This window comes from Nicotiana tabacum, chromosome 3, assembly GCF_000715075.1.
Source record: "Nicotiana tabacum cultivar K326 chromosome 3, ASM71507v2, whole genome shotgun sequence".
NCBI lineage: Eukaryota > Viridiplantae > Streptophyta > Magnoliopsida > Solanales > Solanaceae > Nicotiana > Nicotiana tabacum.
The window spans coordinates 174,169,059-174,191,486 of NC_134082.1; positions in this window are offsets into that span (position 1 = coordinate 174,169,059).

A 22,428-nucleotide genomic window follows, 5' to 3' on the forward strand; every position below is an offset into this window, starting at 1 on the left:
TATTTATAGAGTTAGTAAATAGAGTGTGAGGCCCCGTGAAAATTTTCACTCAGAACCCGAATCTCGTAGTGCCAAGTTAAGGTCAGGTGTTAGAAATTCATAAAATTCGGACCCTTTGAATTGATCACTGCATTAAAAAGTTAAGAAATTATGTTTTCCAGAAAAGTGCCTTTTTGCGGTCCATTATGTGGTCGCATAATAGGAATGCGGACCGCATAGTCTCCGCAGAGTCAGTCAGTGTGTTTGTTAATTTGAGGTCAACTATGCGGCCAATTATGCGATCGCATAATTGATATGCGGGCCGCACAGTTATTGCATAATCCTTTTGGAATTTTGTGAATGGCAGTTCTGCGGTGCATTATGCAACGGCAGAACAGGTATGCAGACCGCATTTCTGTCGCATACCCAAACAAATTGTTCAGGTTTTTGGGAGCATTTTTGTGGTCCATTCTGCGGGTTGCATGTCAACTTTGCGATCACATATGCGACCGCAGATCCGAGTCGGGGCTCCAATTTTCTAAATTTTAAACCCGACCCCCTGTCGTTATATCTTGTGCAATAGCTCATTTTGAGCCTAATTCCTGACACTTTTAGAGTGAGAGAGAGGGGTCTAAGAGAGGGAAAGTGCTTCCCATCAAAATTACTCCATGAATCTTTGCTAAATAATTGAAGACAATCAAGTGAGAGACCTAAACCTTCATCCCAAGGGGTAAGACTTCATCACCTCAGCTCTTATTTTTACACACAGCTACAAGGGGTCGTTAGTGAGGTAATTCATGGGGATAAGGGGGATTGCATTACATGCATGTATTCTTGAAGAATATGAGGAATTATAAATAAAGAGGCATGGGTAATGGGCTAGTGTAATCTTGCATAAAAGAACCATAAGGCCTTAATGAACACTAAATGCTCGATAAAATGCTCAAGAGAGCTTAGATTATGATCTTTTCTTGATTATGAGTTAAATTGTGCTATATTACTTAAATAGATTGAAGTGAGAACATTCCGGAACGTTATAGGATTAAGGAAAGCTCGGTTGAGGTATGTATGGCTAAAACCTCGTCTTTTAAAAATTGAGCTTTATCGGTGGTTGTATGAATACGGTAAGATTAAAATTGAATTGTTGTATTGATTGTTATTTCACTTGAACTAGTGTTGCAACCTTATATGCATGGAACGTGTGTCTCAATATGATCAATATGTTATTCTTGATAACTTGAGAAGGGGCATGGACTATGAATCATGAATTGAAATGCTTTGACCTTAAATTGATATTGAAGCTGCATATGTTGTACCCTTTATGTGAAGTCTCCTCTATGCCTACAATTTTAATTGCTCTTGTGTGCACTTATTATCCTAAATTACAAATCTAACATTGAAATTGGGAATGATGTGAAATATGCTCTAGTGCCAAATATATGACGTAATAGTTATGGCCCCAAGTGCCTATGGAATGATATATATGAAACAAAGATTGAATTGAGATGATTGATAGAAAAGGGAAACGCCTTGGTAAGGCGGCCTAGCCGATCGGGCCGAGATCAGATGCCATGCCGCACACATGGTGGTAATATGTTGATATTGAACCCCGGATAAAAAGGGAAGTGAGATTGTGATTGAGGTGTATGTCTCAAATGAGGCAACCTAGCCGATCGGGTCGAGATCAGACTCTGCTCAAGCTAGCGGTGGTATAGCGAACAAGGATGAACAGTGTGAAATGCCCCAAACTAAAAGCTATGGAAACATAATGTGAAAAAATTGCATGATTCTTCTACATTGATAATGTTGTAATCGTTTAAAGCTATTGAGTTATACTTGTGAATTCTTTATGTTTGGTATGAAAGTTCTTTCTAACTAGATGGTATCTAGTTATACATACTAGCACTATTCCATGGTACTAATGTCCCTTTTGCCGGGGTGCTACATTTTTAAAGGAATGTAGGTGGCTCCATTGCAGATAATGTCGATCGCGCATAGCGGAACACCTTCTTCACGAAGTCTTGGTGATCCCCTTTCTCCTTCAAGGGGTTATATTGCATATCTTTTGTTGTAGACTTCTACTTTTGAGGTATAGCCGGGGCCTTGTTGTCGGCATTATCATACTTGTCTTTTACATCCTTAGAGGCTCCGTAGACATATGTGTGGGTTATGTACGGGCGTTGGATAGGTCTACGAACTATGATATAATTCTAATTCTCGCTTTTCTAAAGCGTATTCGTATGGAATCTTGGAACTTATCGACAGTTTAATGTTGTGATTTAAAATGAACTAACATTGTAGAATGCACTATCTTTCTTCATCTAAATAAATGAATGAAAGAATGGTTTATTTATTCATATAGAGTTGGGTAAGAAGTGTTTGATAAGGCTTGCTCAGTTGGGTTTGCTCGATTGAGCACCGGTCGCGCCTCCCGAGGTTGGGGCAGTAAATAGAGATTGACTAGAATTCTGATACTACTCTTCCTTGGTGGAAGAGTTCTAGATAATCTCAACCTGTAACTCCTTCCCTTTCTTAACCTGTATTCTCTTTGAGTAAGGAGTCCTTCTCCTTATCCAATATGCAACATTTTCGATCAGGATCAAGAGATATCACTTCTGTCAAGTTAGGTTTATCTCCTTCACGTACATCCCACATACTTAAGTCTATCCGTATCTGTGCTCCACTGGGATGGACATGGTTCTTGTCTGAGCTCCTTTGTCAGTCTTCAAAACTAACCTTTACTTGGGCCAATAAATTTTCCCTTTTTGATGATGACAAACTCTTTGATTTTCATACACTTAGGCTCTCCTAGAACTCAGCTCAATATCAATGCAATGTTAGAAACATTTTTCACTTATCATCAAGGAACATGTTCATTAGGTTATAAATATCACTATTCAAAATATAAAGCACAATATCCTTTCCCCCTTTTGGCATCATCGAAAAGTTTCATAAACAATGTGTGATTCCCAGATTTTAAAAATTACTCATGGCCACTGGGGAACCTGCAAATGCATTCATGGATTAATCATCAGTAATCAACTACACATTCAAACTATCAAGTAAAGATAAATAGTCAACAAGAAGAAAAGCAGCAACTTCATTGATAGAGAATATGATTCTGCCATAATCCACAAAAAGAAATAAAAACTGTTAAAATCTGGGACCAAACTCCGGGGTATTAAAGTGAAAAATCTGGCTCAGGCCAAGAAGATCGAGGAGCTCGAGGTCAAGCTCGCTGAAGCCGAGGCTGAGGTTGCTGAAGCCAGGGCCGAAGTGGAGAGGTTGAAGGCAACGACAAATAAAACAATCGCCGTGTACTTAAGCGATGCTGAGGCTGTTCAAGCAGAGATGAGGGAGGCCTCCGACTGGGAAAAATGGAGCAACAATCTGGCCAAGTGCCAATCTTAGTGGGAGACCCTTGAAGAGATCCACACCCGAGGTTTTGACCTCACTGAGGAGATAGCTCAAGCAAGGGCGATGGAAACCAATGCCATGTTCCTTATTTCTTCCGATGATGAATGTCACGACCTTAACCTCTAACTCGGTCGTGATGGCGCCTCTCGTGAAGACAAGGCCAGCCAGTTCAACCTAACTCAAATTTTAAAGTAGTTAACTGACATGAAAATAGTCTAAACATGATTTAATCAATACTAAATAGCGGAAATATCGATAATAATACGGAAAATCCAACCCGACACAGTCCTAACCGGAGTGTCACAAGTCACGAGCATCTTTAAACCATAATACTAGCATCTCTAAACTATAATACTAGCATGCTAAACTCATAAACTACTACAAGTGTTTGAAAGGAAACAAAAATGATAGAGAAGTAGAGACACAGGGCTACAGACGTCAACAACTATCTCGTAGTCTCCAAAAAACCGCCTGGAACTAGAGGAATCAGCACTCAGGTGCGGTACCAGCTACGCCTGAATCTGCACACAGGGTGCAGGGAGTAATGTAAGTACTCCAACTCAGTGAGTAACAAATGTAAATAACGACTGAAGGTACGAAAACACATAAAACACAAGGCATTCTATACTGAAGCAGTAAAAGTCACTTAAAAAAAATAGTAAAACAGTGAAGAGTTAAGTAAATCCCCTTTCAACAAGTAAAACAAGTAATTGACAGGTAAGTAAACAAATAGAAGTTCTCCCATCGGGCAACATCTCAGAACAGTACCAGCCCCTCGGGCTTAATCTCAGAACAATATCAACCCCTCGGGCTCAATCTCACATCACAATGGTTACCCACGCTCATTGGGGGTGTGCAGACTCCGGGAGGGCCCCTTACGGCGCAAGCGCAATATCAAGCCATCTCGTGGCATCAAATCTAGGCCCTCGGCCTCATATCAATCAAGCCACCTCGTGGCATATTTATGTATCTCAGGCCCTCGGCCTCATATCAGTATCAATGCATCCTCACAACTAGGCCCTCGGCCTTACTCAGTCCAAAATTCGTCACAAGCCCCTCGGGCAATAGTGAAACAGTATTTCTCAACCCAAAACATCATTTAAAAATATCATTTAAGTCTCAAAACTGAGTAAAAATAGCTGAGTAGTAAAACAATAGAAAATAACATGACTGAGTTCAAGTAATAAGTCAAAACCGTGAGGAAATAGTAATAAAAATCCCCGAAGGGTTCAAATAGTTGGCACAAAGCCCAAATATGGCAATCAACCCAAATCATGATGATAGCAAATAAGTTTCAGTCAAATACGCGGTAAAATCATCAATGAGGACAGACCAAGTCACAATCCCCAATAGTGCACGACCCCACGCTCATCATCACGCGTGTGTCTCACCTCAATATAGCACTACGATGTGCAAATCCGGGGTTCCAAACCCTCAGAGCATCATTTACAATCATTACTCACCTCGAACCGGCTAAATTTCTAACTCGCGATGCCTTTGCCCCTCGAATCAACCTCCACGCACGTCGAATCAATCCAAAATTAGAATGAATACGTCACAATATGCTAAGGGAACAAAGCCAAAGCGAAAACAATCGAATTACCACAACATTCCAAAAATTGGTCAAACCCGAGCCCCGGGCCCACATCTCGGAATTTGACAAAATTCACAAAACTAGAATCCTTATACTCTCACGAGTCTAACCATACGAAAATTATCCAATTCCGATACTATTTGGTCCTTCAAATCATCATTTTACATTTTTGAAAGATTTCACAATTTTCTTCTCAAATTCCATCCCAAATCACGAATTAAATGATGAATTCAATGATAGATTCATGTACTCTAGCCAAATATGAGTTGGAATCACTTACCGCGATGAATTTCTTGAAAAACCTTCGAAAAATCGCCAAAATCCGAGCTCTCTAGGTCAAAATATCAAATAAAACCCAAAACCTCATATTTATAGAATACCCCACAGATTTCCACCTACTCGGTCCGCACAAAACCGACTGCGTTCTGCACAAAATCAGTGCGGTCCGCACAAAAACGACCGCGGCCGCACAGGCTTTCCTCTACAGTGACTGGCTTTGGTATTTTTGCCATAACGTTCGTTACAGATGTCCAAATTGTAATATCTTTACTTTTCTGGAAACTAGACACGAAGAGCTACAACTTTTATTTTTAAATAATCTCAAAATTCCTTGTAGATCAAAAGATATGAGCTTCTGAAGTAGGACCGGTGAAATGTTCCTCACCGCGGCCGCACTGCATTTTGTGCGGTCCGCACAACACCTACCGCGGCCGCACTTCATTTTGTGCGGTCCGCACAGCACATACTGCTGCCGTACTTCTTTTTGTGGGGACCGCGCGGGTGGGTTCCGAGGCCTGCAACCCTTCTAGACCTGCTACAGCTATGATTTTCGGCCTAAAACATCCAGGAACCTACCCGAAACCTACCCGGAACTCCCGGAACTTCAAACCAATTATACCAACACATCCCATGACATCGTTTGAACTTGTTCAAAACTTCGTAATGCTCACAACAACATCAATCATCAATTTAACATAGGATTCAAGCCTAAGAACTCCAAGAACTCTTAAATTATGTTTTCGATCTAAAAGTCTATCAAATCTCGTCCGAATGACCTAAAATTTTGCACACACATCCCAAATGACAAAATAAAGCTACTGTCACTCTCGGAATTTCGTTCCGACCCCTATATCAAAATTTCACCTATCAACCGGAACCGCCAAAATATCAACTTCGCCAATTTAAGCTTAAATCTTCTCTACAACTCCAAAACCCATTCCGATCGCGCTCCTAAGTCACAAATCACCTCCCGAAGCTAACTGAACCATGAGAACTCACTTCCGAGCCTTCTAACACATAAGTCAACATCCAGTTGACTTTTCCAACTTAAGCCTTCTTAAAAGAGACTAAGTGTCTCAAACTTCACCAAACTCATTCCGGACTCGATTCGACCAACCCGATTCCACAAAAACTCGGATAATGAAGCATAGAGAAGCTGAAATGGAGGAAATAGAGAGGTACTCATGAGATGACTGGACGGGTCGTCACATCCTCCCCAACTTATACAAACATTCATCCTCGAACAAGTCAAGAAACGTACCTGAAGTTTCAAACAGGTGGGGATATCTGCTCCGCATCTCCCGCTCGGTCTCCCAGGTAGCCTCCTCCACGGGCCGACCTCTCCACTGCACTTTCACTGAAGCTATATCCTTTGACCTCAACTTCCGAACCTGACGACCCAAAATAGCTACTGGCTCCACATCATAGGTCAGATCATCATCTAACTGAACCGTGCCGAATTCCAAAACATGAGACGGATCCCCAATATACTTCCGGAGCATAAGAACATGAAATACCGGATGCACACTCGACAAGCTGGGTGGCAAGGCAAGCTCATAAACCACCTCCCCAATCTTTCGAAGCACCTCAAAAGGCCCAATGAACCGAGGACTCAATTTTCTTTTCTTCCCAAATCTCATAACACCCTTCATGGGTGAAAACTTCAACAAAACCTTCTCGCCAACCATGTAGGACACATCTCGAACCTTCCTATCAGCATAACTCTTTTGCCTTGACTACGCTGTACGAAGCCTCTCCTGAATCACCTTCACCTTCTCCAAAGCATCCTGTACCAAATCAGTCCCCAATAGCTTGACCTCACCGGGCTCGAACCAACCAACTGGAGATCTGCACCGCCTCCCATACAAAGCCTCATATGGAGCCATCTGAATACTCGACTGGTAGCTGTTGTTATAAGTAAACTCTGCAAGCGGTAGGAACTCATCCCATGACCCTCCGAAATCAATAACACAAGCACGTAACATGCCCTCCAATATCTGAATAGTACGCTCGGACTGCCCGTCCGTCTAAGGATGAAAAGCTATGCTCAACTCAACTTGAGTACCCAACTCTCTCTGTGCGGCTCTCCAAAACTGCGAAGTAAACTGGGTACCTCTATCTGAAATGATGGAACCGGAACACCATGCAAACGAACAATCTCCCGGATATAAATCCCTGCCAACCACTCTGAAGAATAGGTAGTACACACAGGAATGAAGTGGGCGGACTTGGTCAGCCGATCCACAATTACCCAAATAGCATCGAACTTACTCAAAGTCCATGGAAGTCCAACAACAAAGTCCATAGTGATTCTCTCTCACTTCCACTCAGGAATATCCATCTGCTGTAGCAAGCCACCCGGTCTCTGATGCTCATATTTCACCTGCTGACAATTGAGACACCGATCTACAAATCGCACAATATCTTTCTTCATTCTTCTCTACCAATAGTACTGCTTCAAATCCTGATACATCTTCGCGGCACCCAGATGAATGGACTACCGCGAGCTATGGGCCTCCTCTAGAATCAACTCCCGAAGCCCATCCACATTGGGCACACAAATCCAGCCCAGCATCCTCAACACCCCATCATCACCGATGGTCACATCTCTAGAATTATCATGCTGAACTCTATCCTTAAGGACAAGCAAATGCGGATCATCATACTGGTGCTCTTTGATGCGATCATATAATGAAGACCGAGAAACCACACACGCCAATACCCGACTGGGCTCCGAAATGTCTAATCTCACAAAACGATTGGCCAAGGCCTGAACATCAACTGCAAGAGGTCTCTCCCCAACTGGAATACATGCCAAACTCCCCATACTCACTGCCTTTCGGCTCAAAGCATCGGCCACCACATTGGCCTTTCCCGGATGGTACAATATAGTGATATCATAATACTTAAGCAACTCCAACCATCTCCGCTGCCTCAAATTAAGATCCTTTTGCTTCAACAAATGCTGAAGACTGTGATGATCAGTGAACACCTCACAAGATACGCCATACATGTAATGCCTCCAAATCTTCAATGCATGAACTATGGCAACCAACTCCAAATCATGAACGGGGTAGTTCTTCTCATGGGACTTCAACTGACGAGAAGCATAAGCTAGAACTCTACCCCCTGCATTAACATACAACCAATCCCAACTCTCGAAGCATCACAATACACAGTATATGAACCTGAAGCTGATGGCAAAACCAACACTGGAGCTATAGTCAAAGCTGTCTTGAGCTTCTGAAAGTTCTCCTCACACTCGTTCGACCATACAAATGTATCACCCTTCTGAGTCAACTTAGTCAAGGGCGATGCGATAGATGAGAATCCCTGAACAAACCGACAATAATAGCCTGCCAAACCAAGAAAACTGCGAATCTCTATGGCTGAAGATGGTTTGGGCCAACTCTGAACCGGCTCTATCTTCTTCGGATCAACCCGAATACCCTCGCTGGACACCATGTGCCCAAGAAAGCCACTGAACTGAGCCAAAACTCACACTTGGAGAATTTTGCATAAAGCTTCTCCTCCCTCAATCTCTGCAATACAACTCTCAAATGCTCTGCGTGCTCCTCCTGACTACGCGAATACACCAGAATATCATCAATGAAGACTATGACGAATGAATCGAGATACGGTCGGAACACGCTGTTCATCAAATGCATGAACGTTGTTGGGGCATTAGGCAGCCCAAAAGACATCACCAAGAACTCATAATGACCATATCGGGTCCTGAAAGCTGTCTTAAGAATACTCGAGTCCCTAATCTTTAACTGGTGATAACCTGAATAGAGATCAATCTTAGAGAACACCCTCGCTCCTTGAAGCTGGTCAAATAAATCATCAATGCGAGGCAAATGATACTTGTTCTTAATTATTACCTTGTTCAATTGCCTATAATCAATGCACATTCTCATTGTGCCATCCTTCTTCTTTACAAACAGAACTGGCACACCCCAAGGTGACACACTAGGTCGAGTGACCCCTTATCTAGGAGCTCCTGAAGTTGCTCCTTCAATTCCTTCAACTCCGCTAGTGCCATACGATACGGCGGAATAGAAATGGGCTGAGTGCCTGGCACTAGGTCAATACCAAAATCAATATCCCTACTTGGTGGCATGCCCGACAGGTCTGCAGGAAACACATCGGGAGAATCCCTCACAACTGGAACAGAATCAATACTGGGAGTCTCAGCTCTGATATCCCTCACAAACGCTAGGTATGAAAGACAAGCCTTCCCAACCATGCGTTGGGCTCTCAAGAAAGAGATCACTCTACTAGGAACATAATCAGTCACCCCTCGCCACTCGATCCGTGGCACACCCGGCATAGCCAATATGACTGTCTTAGCATGACAGTCCAGAATAGCAGGACATGGAGATAACCAATCCATGCCCAAAATGACATCAAAATCCACCATGCTCAATAGTAATAGATCCACTCGAGTCTCCAGACCCCCAATAGTCACCACACATGATCGGTAAACACGGTCTACAACAATAGTATCGCCCACCGAGGTAGATACATGAATAGGTAAAGCAAGAAACTCACGAGGCATACCCAAATAACGAGCAAAATATGATGACACATAAGAAAAGGTGGAACCGGGATCAAATAATACAAAGGCATCTCTATGGCAGACTGAAACAATACCTATGAGAACAACATCTGAAGCAATAACATCGGGTCTGCCTGGGAGTGCATTGAAACGGACCTGACCGCCCCCTGATCGACCTCCCCTTCTGGGTGACCCCTGGCTGACTGACCTCCACCCCTAGTTGGCTGAGCGAGTGGTGGTGAAGAAATTGGCGCTGAAGCCGAAGACTGACCTCTCTGCTAGGATGAACTAGCAACACAACGAGGACACTACCTCCATATGTGGCCCATCTCGCCACACTCAAAACAACTTCCAGGTGCTGGAGAAGGAGACTGAAGGGAACCTCTCGCACTAGAGTGACTAGCAAATGCACTCAGCATAGAAGAACCCTAAGCCGATGGGGCACGAGATGAACTCTGAGCTTGGGAAGGCGCTGAGTGATGACTGGTCCTGGTGAAATCCATGATGACCATGACCTGAAGATGCCCCACGATAATCTGGGCGAGATGACTAAGCATGCCTGAATGAACGGCCTCTGCTGTGCTGGAACTGGCTCCTCGAAGGAGCACCACTATAGCTGCTAGATCCTCGAGGCTTCCTGGCCTCCCTTTCCTCTCGCTCCTGACGGCGAACTGTATTAATCTCACGGGCGATATCAACAACCTCCTATAAAGGTAGCACCAGTCACCCTCTCTCTGGTCATAAGAATACGGAGGTGGTAAGTAAGACCATCAACAAATCTTTTGATCCTCTCTCGATCTATCAGAACCATCCAGATGGTATGATGAGCCAACTCAAGACAACCTCAACTCATATTATAACACAGTCATATCCCCATGTCGCAACCACTCAAACTGCCTATGCAGCTCCTCTCTGTGAGACTGCGGTACATACTTCTCTATAAAGAGAACAAAGAACTGCTGCCAAGTAAGGGGCACTGCACCAACAGGCCTACGCCTCTCAAAATCCTCCCACCAAGTAAAAGCAGCTCCTGAAAACTGATAGGTGGTAAAAGCGACCCTGCTGCTCTCCAGAATACTGGCAGTACGAAACATCCTCTGACACTTATCCAAAAAGCCTTGGGCATCCTATCCCTCTACGCCACTGAAGGTCGGAGGCTGTAATCTACCAAACCTCTCCAATCTACACCGCTCATCCTCCGGCATGATAGGAACCACATAGTCATGAGCAGCTGCGACCGGCTGGGCTGGATGTGCCCCTAGTGTCTGAAGTCCCTGCACTACCTGCTCAGGTGTGCGAGCGGCGAGAGTTTGATTCTCTCCCCCGGCCTGTGAAGTAGCTACGACTGTAGTGGCTGAAACCGCCTGAGCCAGGCCAGTGTAAACTGATAAGATCTGTTCCAAGGCCTCTTGAAGACCCGGAATCACGATGGGCACAACTGGTGCCTGAACTGGTGCTGCTGGAGCATCCATAGCTGGAGCCTGATCCTAAGCTGAGGCAGCTGGTGGATCAACAGGTGCTGCCCTCGCTGCTCTGCCACGACCACGACCGCGTCCTCGGCCTCTGGTGGTCTCAGCTGGTGGCACTGGTGGTCGTCCACCCCACCTGGTATCGCGTGTCCTCAACATCTGTGAGAGAGTGAAATAACAGAAGTTTAGTACTCGGATCAACAAGTTCGCACGACAAGAATTTCAAGAATATGAAGTTTTCCTAAAGGTTCTGCAGTCTCTCGAGGATAAATACAGACATCTCCATACCGATCTGCGAGACTCTACTAAACCTGCTCATGACTCGTGCAACCTATGTAACCTAGGCTCTGATACCAACTTGTCACGACCCTAACCCCGAACTCGGTTGTGATGGCGCCTCTCGTGAAGACAAGGCCAGCCAGTTCAACCCAAATCAACTTTTAAAGCAGTTAACCAACATGAAAATAGTCTAAATATGATTTAATCAATACTAAATAGCGGAAATATCGATAACAATGCAAAAAGTCCAACCCGACACAGCCCTAACCGAGGTGTCACAAGTCATGAGCATCTCTAAACCATAATACTAGCCTGCTAATGTCATAAACTACTACAAATGTTTGAAAGGAAACAAAAATAATAGAGAAGTAAACACACGGGGCTGCGGACGTTAACAACTACCTCGTAGTCTCCGAAAAACTGGAACTAGAGGAATCAACACTCAGGAGCGGTACCAGCTATGCCTGAATCTGCACACAGGGTGCAGAGAGTAAAGTGAGTACGCCAACTCAGTGAGTAACAAATGTAAATAATGACTGAAAGTAAGAAAACGCATAAAACACAAGGCATTTTATACTAAAGTAGTAAAAGTCACTTAAAAAAACAGTAAAACAGTGCAGAGTTAAGTAAATCCATTTTCAACAAGTAAAACAAGTAATTGACAGGTAAGTAAATAAATAGAAGTTCGCCCCTCGGGCACAATATCAACAAATCTGCCCCTCGGGCAACATATCAGAACAGTACCAGCCCCTCGGGCTCAATCTCAGAACAATATCAGCCCCTCGGGCTCAATCTCACATCACAATGGTTACCCGCGCTCATTAGGGGTGTGCAGACTCCGGGAGGGGCCCCTTACGGCCCAAGCGCAATATCAAGCAATCTCATGGCATCAAATCTAGGCCCTCGGCCTCATATCAATCAAGCCACCTCGTGGCATATTTGTGTATCTTAAGCCCTCGGCCTCATATCAGTATCAATGTATCCTCACAACTAGGCCCTCGGCCTTACTCAATCCAAAAATCGTCACAAACCCCTCAAACAATAGTAAAACAGTATTTCTCAGCCCAAAACATCATTTGAAAATATCATTTAAGTCTCAAAACTGAGTAAAAATGGCTGAGTAGTAAAACAGTAGAAAATAACATGACTTAGCTTAAGTAATAAGTCAAAACCGTGAGGAAATAGTAATAAAAATCCCCGAATGGTTCAAATAGTTGTCACAAAGCCCAAATGTGGCAATCAACCCAAACCATAATGATAGCAAATAAGTTTCAGTCAAATACGCGGTAAAATCATCAATCGGGACAAACCAAGTCACAATCCCCGTGCACGACCCCACGCTCGTCATCAAGCGTGTGTCTCACCTCAATATAGCACTACGATGTGCAAATTTGGGGTTCCAAACCTTCAGAGCATCATTTACAATCATTACTCACCTCGAACCGGCTAAATTTCTAACTCGCGAGCCTTTGCCCCTCGAATCGGCCTCCACGCGCGTCAAATCAATCCAAAATCAGAACGAATACGTCACAATATGCTAAGGGAACAAAGCCCAAGCAAAAACAATCGAATTACCACAAAATTCCAAAAATTGGTCAAACCCGACCCCCGGGCCCACATCTCGAAATTTGACAAAATTCACAAAACTAGAATCCTTATACTCTCACGAGTCTAACCATACAAAAATTATCCAATTCCGATACCATTTGGTCCTTCAAATCATTATTTTATATTTTTGAAAGATTTCACAATTGTCTTCCCAAATTCCATCCCAAATCACGTATTAAATGATGAATTCAATGATAGATTCATGTACTCTAGCCAAATATGAGTTAGAATCACTTACCGCGATGAATTTCTTGAGAAACCTTCGAAAAATTGCAAAAATCCGAGCTCTCTAGGTCAAAATATCAAATAAAACCCAAAACCTCGTATTTATAGAGTACCCCACTGATTTCCACCTCCCCGGTCCGCACAAAACCAGTGCGGTCCGCACAAAAATGACCGCGGCCGCACAGGCTTTCCTCTGCAGTGACTGGCTTTGGTATTTTTGCCATAACGTTCGTTGCAGATGTCCAAATTGCGAGATCTTTACCTTTCTGGAAACTTGACACGAAGGGCTACAACTTTCATTTTTGAATCATCTCAAAATTCCTTGTATATCAAAAGATATGAGCTTTTGAAGTAGGACCAGTGAAATGTCCCCCACCGCGGCCGCACTGCATTTTGTGCGGTCCGCACAGCACATACCGCGGCCGCGCTTTATTTTGTGCGGTACACACAACACATACTGCAGCCGCACTTCTTTTTGCGTGGATCGCGCGGGTGGGTTCCGAGGCCTTCAACCCTTCTGGGCCTGCTACAACTATGATTTTCGGCCTAAAACATCCCGAAACCTACCCGGAACTCCCGGAACTTCAAACCAATTGTACCAACACATCCCATGACATCTTTCAAAACTTCAGAATGCTCACAATAACATCAATCATCAATTTAACATAGGATTCAACCCTAAGAAATCCAAGAACTCTTAAATTATGCTTTCGATTAAAAAGTCCATCAAATCTCGTCCGAATGACCTAAAATTTTGCACACACATACCAAATGACACAATGAAGCTACTGTCACTCTCGAAATTCCATTCCAACCCCTATATCAAAATCTCGCTTATCAACTGGAACCGCCAAAATATCAACTTCGCCAATTTAAGCCTAAATCTTCTCTACAACTCTAAAACCCATTCCGATCGCGCTCCTAAGTCACAAATCACCTCTCGAAGCTAACCGAACCATCGGAACTCACTTCCGAGCCTTCTAACAAATAAGTCAACATCCGGTTGACTTTTGCAACTTAATCCTTCTTAAAAGAGACTAAGTGTCTCAAACTTTACCAAACTCATTCCGGACTCGATTCGGCCAACCCAATACCACAAAAATACGGATAACGAAGCATAAAGAAGCTGAAATGGGGGAAACAGAGCGGTACTCATGAGACGACTGGCCGGGTCATCACAATGAAGATTCTACTAATGGTTGCGAGGGCGGGGGAGATGAAGATGGAGTCCCCGAGGAGAAGGTTCCTGAAGATGCGACTCCCAAGGACGCAGCTCTCTCGAGGATATGTCCTCCAAATATATGGTTCCCGAGGGTGTGGCCTCAAAAGTAGATTAGGTTCTTTTTCTTTTGTTTTTGTTTAAGGCCCTTTGTGGGTAATGTAAATAATTTTTATGAATACAAAGAATCTCCCTTTCTTTTTACTTTGTCTCCAATTTGTATTTTTGCTTCCTCTTTGTTTGTGAAAAGTTTTGATGTTATAATCCCAATGTTCAAATAAGCACTGGCTCAGGCTTAGAATATAACAAACCCTTGGGTTGTTAGTGATCAATGAGCTATCTTCAAACTTATAGTATAATATCTCTTAAGTTTTTTTTAAATCCTCGAGCTATGTTTAAGTTGATTTGGTGTGAGCTCGGGATGGCGGGACTCCTGAGTCCGAATTGAGTGAGAGTAAGGTCTCGAACTCCGCATGCTTCGGCCCTTAGGCTCTTTTAGGTCGGCCCTTAGGCTCTTTAAATTAGGCTAATTCAGCCTCTAAGACAGCTATAATTTTTCCCTCTTTTCGGCTAAAAGACTTAATGAAATTTTTTTATACCTTGGCATGTGTTTTTGTACCTGTTAGGTTTTTCGAAGGTTCAATCAATCAAAACCTCATTCGTAATCTGTTTGTATTATGATAATCGAATACCTCTTGAGGATTTTCGAAGGCTGATGTTATCGAAGCCTTTCAATTATTCGAGGGCTAATTTAATCGAAGCCCTTTTTTATTTGCTTTTGCCGAGGGTAGCCTGATTTAACCAGTTTTTTCAAAGTATTAGAAGGCCTTTAACTTTATGGCAGAAGTTGAACGTCTTCGAGCCGCATTATTTCGGCTGTAGCCTTTGTTTATATAACCGTAGTCTTTAATGTGGCCATAGCCTTTGAGATGGCCATAGCCTTCGGGTATGTCCCTTAGAATTTTTCCCTCTTTTCGGCTAAAAAACTTAGTGAAAATTCTTTATGCCTTAGCATGTGTTTTTATACCCGTTGGGTTTTTCGAAGGTTCAATCAATCGAAACCTCATTCGTAATCTGTTTGTGTTACGATAATCGAATACCTCTTGAGGTTTTTCAAAGGCTGGTGTTATTAAAGCCTTTCAATTATTCGAGGGCTGATTTTATCGAAGCCCTTTTTTATTTGCTTTTGCCGAGGGTAGCCTGATTTAACCAATTTATTCAAAGTATTAGAAGGCCATTAACTTTATGGCAAAAGTCGAACGTCTCCGAGACGCATTATTTCCACCGTAGCCTTTGTTTATATGACCGTAGTCTTTAATGTGGCCGTAGCCTTTGAGATGGACTTAGTCTTCGGGGCTTGTTTCCTTGTTTTCTTGTTCGAAAGGTTAGTCCCTAAGTATGATGGCCTTGACCTTTATGTCGAGGAGATGCCTCTTTGAGGTCTTATGAATTCGAGTTTAGATGACTCGACTGCATTGAGTGTCGATGATAGTCCCCGAGTATTCGTGGTGTATTTGCGTTTTGAGCCATTTCTCGCAGAATTACAAGTATGATGTTCGTATAGTAGCAAATTTCTTTGAGACACAAAGTATTGTGATATAGAAGGCATGCTTCTTTGAATAATTGATACATGCGTACACGTTTTGCCGTCGGGGTTCGACTATTCTATATGGACACGGTTCATCTGACCGTTTGGAACCATTACAAAGTTTTCCTATCGAGGCTCTCTTTGGCATGGAGTATTTTCTTGAAAATATAATCTCCGAGGGTGATGCCCCCCAGTATTCGAGGTTGATTGAAAAGAAGCCTAGGATACTATTGAGTTCTCCTTAGGTAGCACATAGTTGTTGCCTCGTCAAAAACTTCACTGCTAATCCCCATTTGGGAAAAAAATCCGATCTAAGGGAAAAGAGTGCAACGAGTACTTTAAAACCTAAGTTTTTTGTGTAAAAAGGTGTCGTCGATGTCCTCGATCGAACACCTGCAATGAGTTAGTTTTAAATTTAAATGGACAAAAGGAAAAAAATCATACCTTAGCAGTAGTATCATTTGAGTAGTGATACATTCTAATTGTTCGACAGTTGTTCGCCTCCCATCATGCCAAGTTTGTAAGATCCTTTACTGACAACTCTGATGACTCAGTATAGACCTTCCTAATTTGGGCCTAGTTTCCCTTCATTCGGATCTCGAGTATTGAGGGTGACTTTCCGTTAAACTAAATCCCCGATTCCAAAGTGTCGAAGGTTGGTCCTTCTATTATTGTATTTCTCGATTCTTTGCTTATGTGCGGCCATCCGAACAAGTGCGGCCTCTCATTTTACATCTAGTAGCTCGAGGCTAGTATTCATGGCCTCATGGTTTGATTCCTCCGATGCATGTAAAAACCTTGTGCTGGGTTGTCTAACCTCGACCAGGATTAATACCTCGGAGCCATATACTAAAGAGGACGGAGTAGCCCCCGTGCTAGACTTCGATGTTGTTAGATATGCCCAAAGAACCTCGGGTAGAACTTCTCTCCATTTTCCTTTTACGTTGTCCAACCTTTTCTTTGGGTTTGAATGATAGTTTTATTTGTTGACTCAACCTGTCTGTTCCCGGTTGGGAGGTACGATTTTGATAAGATCCTCTTTATTTTGTGTGCTTCGAGGAATTTCGTTACATTGTTGCCGATGAATTGTTTTCCATTGTCACATACAATCTCGGCAGGTATCCTGAATCGACATATGATGTGGTCCCAGATGAAGTCGATACCTTCTTTTTCTCTAACTTTCTCGAAGGCCTGTGCTTCAACCCATTTAGAAAAATAATCAGTCATAAACAAAATAAATTTAACTTTACCTGGGGCCATTGGTAGAGGGCTGACTATGTCCTTTACTTATTTCATGAAAGGCTACGGGGACAAGACTGAGTGTAGTTGCTCTCCGGGCTGATGAATCATTGGTGCGAACCTTTGGCATTTATCACACTTTTTAACAAACTCCTTAGTGTCTTTTTCCATGCTATCCCAGTAATACCCTGCTCTGATAATTTTGTGAAGCAAAGACTCGGCACCAAAGTGATTCCCACAAGTACCTTCGTGGATTTCTCATAGAACATAATCGGTATCCCCCGGCCCTAAACATACCGCCAATGGTCCATGGAACATTCTTCTATATAATGTTCCATCTTCATATAATGTGAACCTAGCAGCCTTGGTTCACAGAGCCATCGATTCTTTGTGATCCGATGGGAGCTTTCCATTTTTCAAATAATCAATTTACTTATTTCTCCAATCCCAAGTCAAGCTCGTAGAATTTATTTTGGCATGACCCTCTTCGACCACGGATCTCGATATCTGGACAACAGTCCCTAGGACAATGTCATCTTTTTCAAACGATGATCCCAGATTTACAAGCGCATTGGCCTCATATTTTTTTCTCGAGGCACGTAATCCAGGGTCTGTTCATTAAAGTGGTGCAATGTCACCTGTAATTTGTCCAAGTACCTCTGCATTCTATCCTCTCGAACTTCAAAGCTTTTGTTCACTTGGTTCACCACCAATAGGGAGTCACATTTGGCTTTGATGACTTCTGCCCCCAAGCTCTTAGCTAGCTCGAGACCTGCAATCATGGCCTCATACTCATCCTCATTGTTAGTTAACCTAGAAGTTTTGATAGATTGTCTGATAGTTCTTTATGTGGGTGGCTTAAAAACAATGCCGAGCCCGGACCCTTTCACATTTGAGGCACCGTCCGTGAAAAGGGTCCATACCCCCGATGATGTCCCGATCCTAGCAGAAGTTCTTTTTCTACTTCAGGTACGAGGTTCGACGTAAAATCAACCACGAAGTCAGCCAATATTTGGGACTTGATAGTTGTTCGAGGTTGATATTCGATATCGTACATGCCAAGTTTGACTGCCCACTTAGCCAATTGGCCTGATAATTAGGGCTTATGCAAAACATTTCAGAGAGGATAAGTGGTTAATACACATATGAGATGACATTGAAAATAAGGCTTTAACTTTCTAGATGCGCTTATTAATGCAAGTGCTAATTTTGCTAAGTGAGGGTATCTAGTTTCAGCATCTCCCAGAGTTCGACTTACATAATAAATAGGGAATTACGTACCTTTCTCTTCTCGAACTAGTACTCCATTTACCGTTATCTCGAACACTTCCAAATATAAATAACTTTTCATCTACGTTCGAGGTATGAAGCAAAGGTGGGCTCGATAAGTATCGCTTCAATTCTTCTAAGGCTTGTTGTCATTCCAGGGTCCATGCGAAATCCTTTTTCTTTTTTAGCAAGGAAAAGAACCTATGACTCTGATGACCTTGAAATGAATCGATCCAAGACGGCTATTCATCCTGTTATCCTTCGCACGGTTTTGACACTATCCATGATGGTGATATATTCGATGGCCTTGATCTTATCGGGGTTGATCTCAATTCCCTGTTTAGATACCATGAAGCCGATGAACTTGCCCAAGCCGACTCCGAAGGCACATTTTTCCGGGTTAAGCTTCATGTTGTACTTCCTCAAGATTTTGAATGTTTCCTGCAAATGAGTTAAATGGTCCTCTACGCACACGTACTTAACCAACATATCGTCAATGTAAACTTCCATTGATTTACCTATCTGTTCTTCAAACATCTTGTTAACTGGGTGTTGATATAGAGCTCCAGCATTTTTTAGCCCGAAGGGCATTACATTGTAATAGTATGTTCCAAATTTAGTGATAAACGAGGTCTTCTCCTGGTCCTCTGGCTTCATATGAATTTGATTATATCCGGAGGCGTCGAGAAAGGTTAGGATCTTGTGGCCGGCCGTGGCATCGATCATGCGATCGATGATAGGCAATGTAAAAGAGTCTTTAGGGCATGCCTTGTGTTGATACCCAATTTTCCCTATAATATTTTTAAATACATATATAACTTTAAAACTATGCATTAGCATCAGTTGATATTTTTCCATAATTTCTATAATTTTAAGGATTTTTAATTAATTTATCCCAGTATTTTATTTATATAAATAATTAAAAATTGCATCGCAAAGGACTTTATAACAATTTCATGGTTTAATTTTATTTATATTAAGCTCAAATTATTTCATAAGTAGCCATATCTACATTTTTGGTTATAATTGCAATAACTTTGCAATTATTGCCCATGTATGCATTATTATATTATTTTACTAAAAAATAGCTTGTTGCATTTTAAAAATATTGAGTAATTATTTTAAAGCATTTCTATGCATGAAAATTATTTTTTATAATCTGTTAATTATTTTTATAAAATATTTTTACCAATTATTTGGGTTTTTAACAAATAGCCTTTTTTATTTCAGACTTAACCCTTTTAACACCAGCCCAAAACCCCCTTAATATTAAACCAAAAACTAGCCAAAACCTCCTTAGGCCCAATCTGTATTCACCCGACCCAATACCCTAGCCAATCCTAGTCGTTGATCATTTTGATCAACGGTCCAGATTTCCCCTACCATAATTAAACCCTAACGACCCCCCCTTCCCCAAACCTCTCATTCTCTCCTCTCACCCGTCGTCACTCACCTTTCTTTCTCTCAAATGCTCTCTAATTTTAACCCTAATTCACCATCACCGTCACTTATCCGCCTCCATCCATGGTGGTTTCTCACCACCCCGGGCCTCTAATGGCCTTTCATATGCTAGGTACTTCTGTCTCTAAGGTCCTCAAGGGACCAGGGTTAGCCCGCTTACGCCTTTGGTTCTTTCTCACCTGTTTCAGGCCATTCTGATTCGATTTCAAGTAAGAATTTCTTATTTTTATCTTGGACCTGTGGAGTTCTAAGCCTATGTCTTCATCTTTGTATTATTTCTTAAAACTCTAATTTGGTCCTTTAAACTTCTCAGATCTATACAGATCTGAGATAACTTATTTCACTTGTTTTTTATGAAAATCTTCTAGTTTTACGAATGTCTTTCCATTTTCTCAAACTAGGGTTTCCTAAAAATCCTTTTCTCCAAAAACGTTTTCTGACTTTGGATGTTTGATCCTCTATTCTTATGTACTTTTGACCGATTATGTTGAGTTTACCTCAACCCTAACTAGTTTATTCTAAAACCCCATTTTTTGACATTTTTTGCTTTGATTCTGAGTTTTACCGTATTACTTGTGCACTGTTTTCGTTCTATGCTTTGATTCTTATGATTTTCCTTTAGATTAATTCGATATCTTGTGATTTTTACCTTAGTATGTCTCTATTAGGGTTTATGATTCGATTCTTGACTGATTCTGTGTGTTTGTACTTGGCCTACTTGTTTATTCATGGAAACCTATATTATTCTCCCTTAAATCAGTATTATTTGTTTGAATTTTGATTCACTGATTTGCTCTAGACCTATGTGTTGTTTTAGATTATTTCCCTATTTTTACACCTTCTAATTATTTTCTTACCTTATTAGAATCAACTATAATACTTACAGATTCCTCAAAATGGTTTCCTTAATTAAAACCCTGTTATTTACCCCTAATTGCCCATTATGTTCTTAAGTTTTATTCGATTCTTCTTTCCTTAAATACTATCTTTCCCTTTACCGTTGGTTGATTACCCCTTAATTGGGGGAGACCTTACTGATTTTATGCATGATTGATTATGTAAATTTCCCTAATTGCTGAACAATTGATCTTTTACCTTATTCTGTTTAATTCTTAACCACTACATATGTTCTCCTCTATTCTCACTTCTGGACACGAACATTAGTTCACCAATACACTTACACTCTAAAAGCTCTCTATGTTCTTCTCCGTTACTTGTGATATTTATTGGCCTAGTCGGCCAAAAGCCAAGGCTAACCATTGCACAATCTTTGCTCTACATTCTGTGTTCTTCTTCTTAGCTGGTATGCCCTTGATTAATTTTTGAAATCTAAACCTTATGCCCTAGTTCATCAATTGTGAGTTCTATTCTTATTCTTGTTTACTGCTTTGTTTAACATGCCCAATCCTGTCTTGTTCAATTTGTGATAATTGCATGTCTGCTGCTTTACATAGCATGTCTCAATCTTGTTTGCTCATTAGCATGTCCAAACTACATTGCCTATTTACTATTTCACCTAGCATGTCTGAACCTTGTTCTGTTCAATCTGTGATTAGAATGTCTAATGACCTATCTACTACTTTATCTAGCATGCCTCACCTTGATTTTTCTATATGTGATTATCATCTCTAAACTATGAGTGCTTGTGTGGTGTTTGCCTAGTCTGTTCATTTAAGTCTTTGCCTACTCTGCTTTACTAATGAGATCATGCTAAGTCATCTAGTCTCTCAAGGCAACTCTAGTTGTGTGTTTGGTCATGTCCAAGGTTTATGTGTTCTCAACATGTCTTTTCTGTAATCTCTGCTCCATGTCCCAATCACCTACCCTTGTAACTAATTTATTAATTCTACAAACTCTTGAGAATTCTGTGCATCTAGTTGCTTATGTGCTCCATTATACACTAAGGTGTATTCTATGTGTTTCTAACCCCTCTCTCCCTGTGTGGAATCTGTTTGCCAAGCATTTCTGAATATGGTTGTTCTGTGATTTTTTTTTCTGATTTCAAAAGTGTTTTCACACTTTTCTCAAACTGTTTTACCACCAAACTAGTTCTTATATTCAGAAAACCTTTCCACTTCTAAGAGTCCTCTTTATATTGTTTTACCAAAACCTTTTCAAAACTATGTCAAGCACTCTCACTTTACTCTTAGGTTATTAAGTTCTTCCCCTCTGGTATGTGTACTGCTTAGAGATCCTTGAGATCACTCTGGAATATCATGGTTGGCTCTTCCATGCTGCACA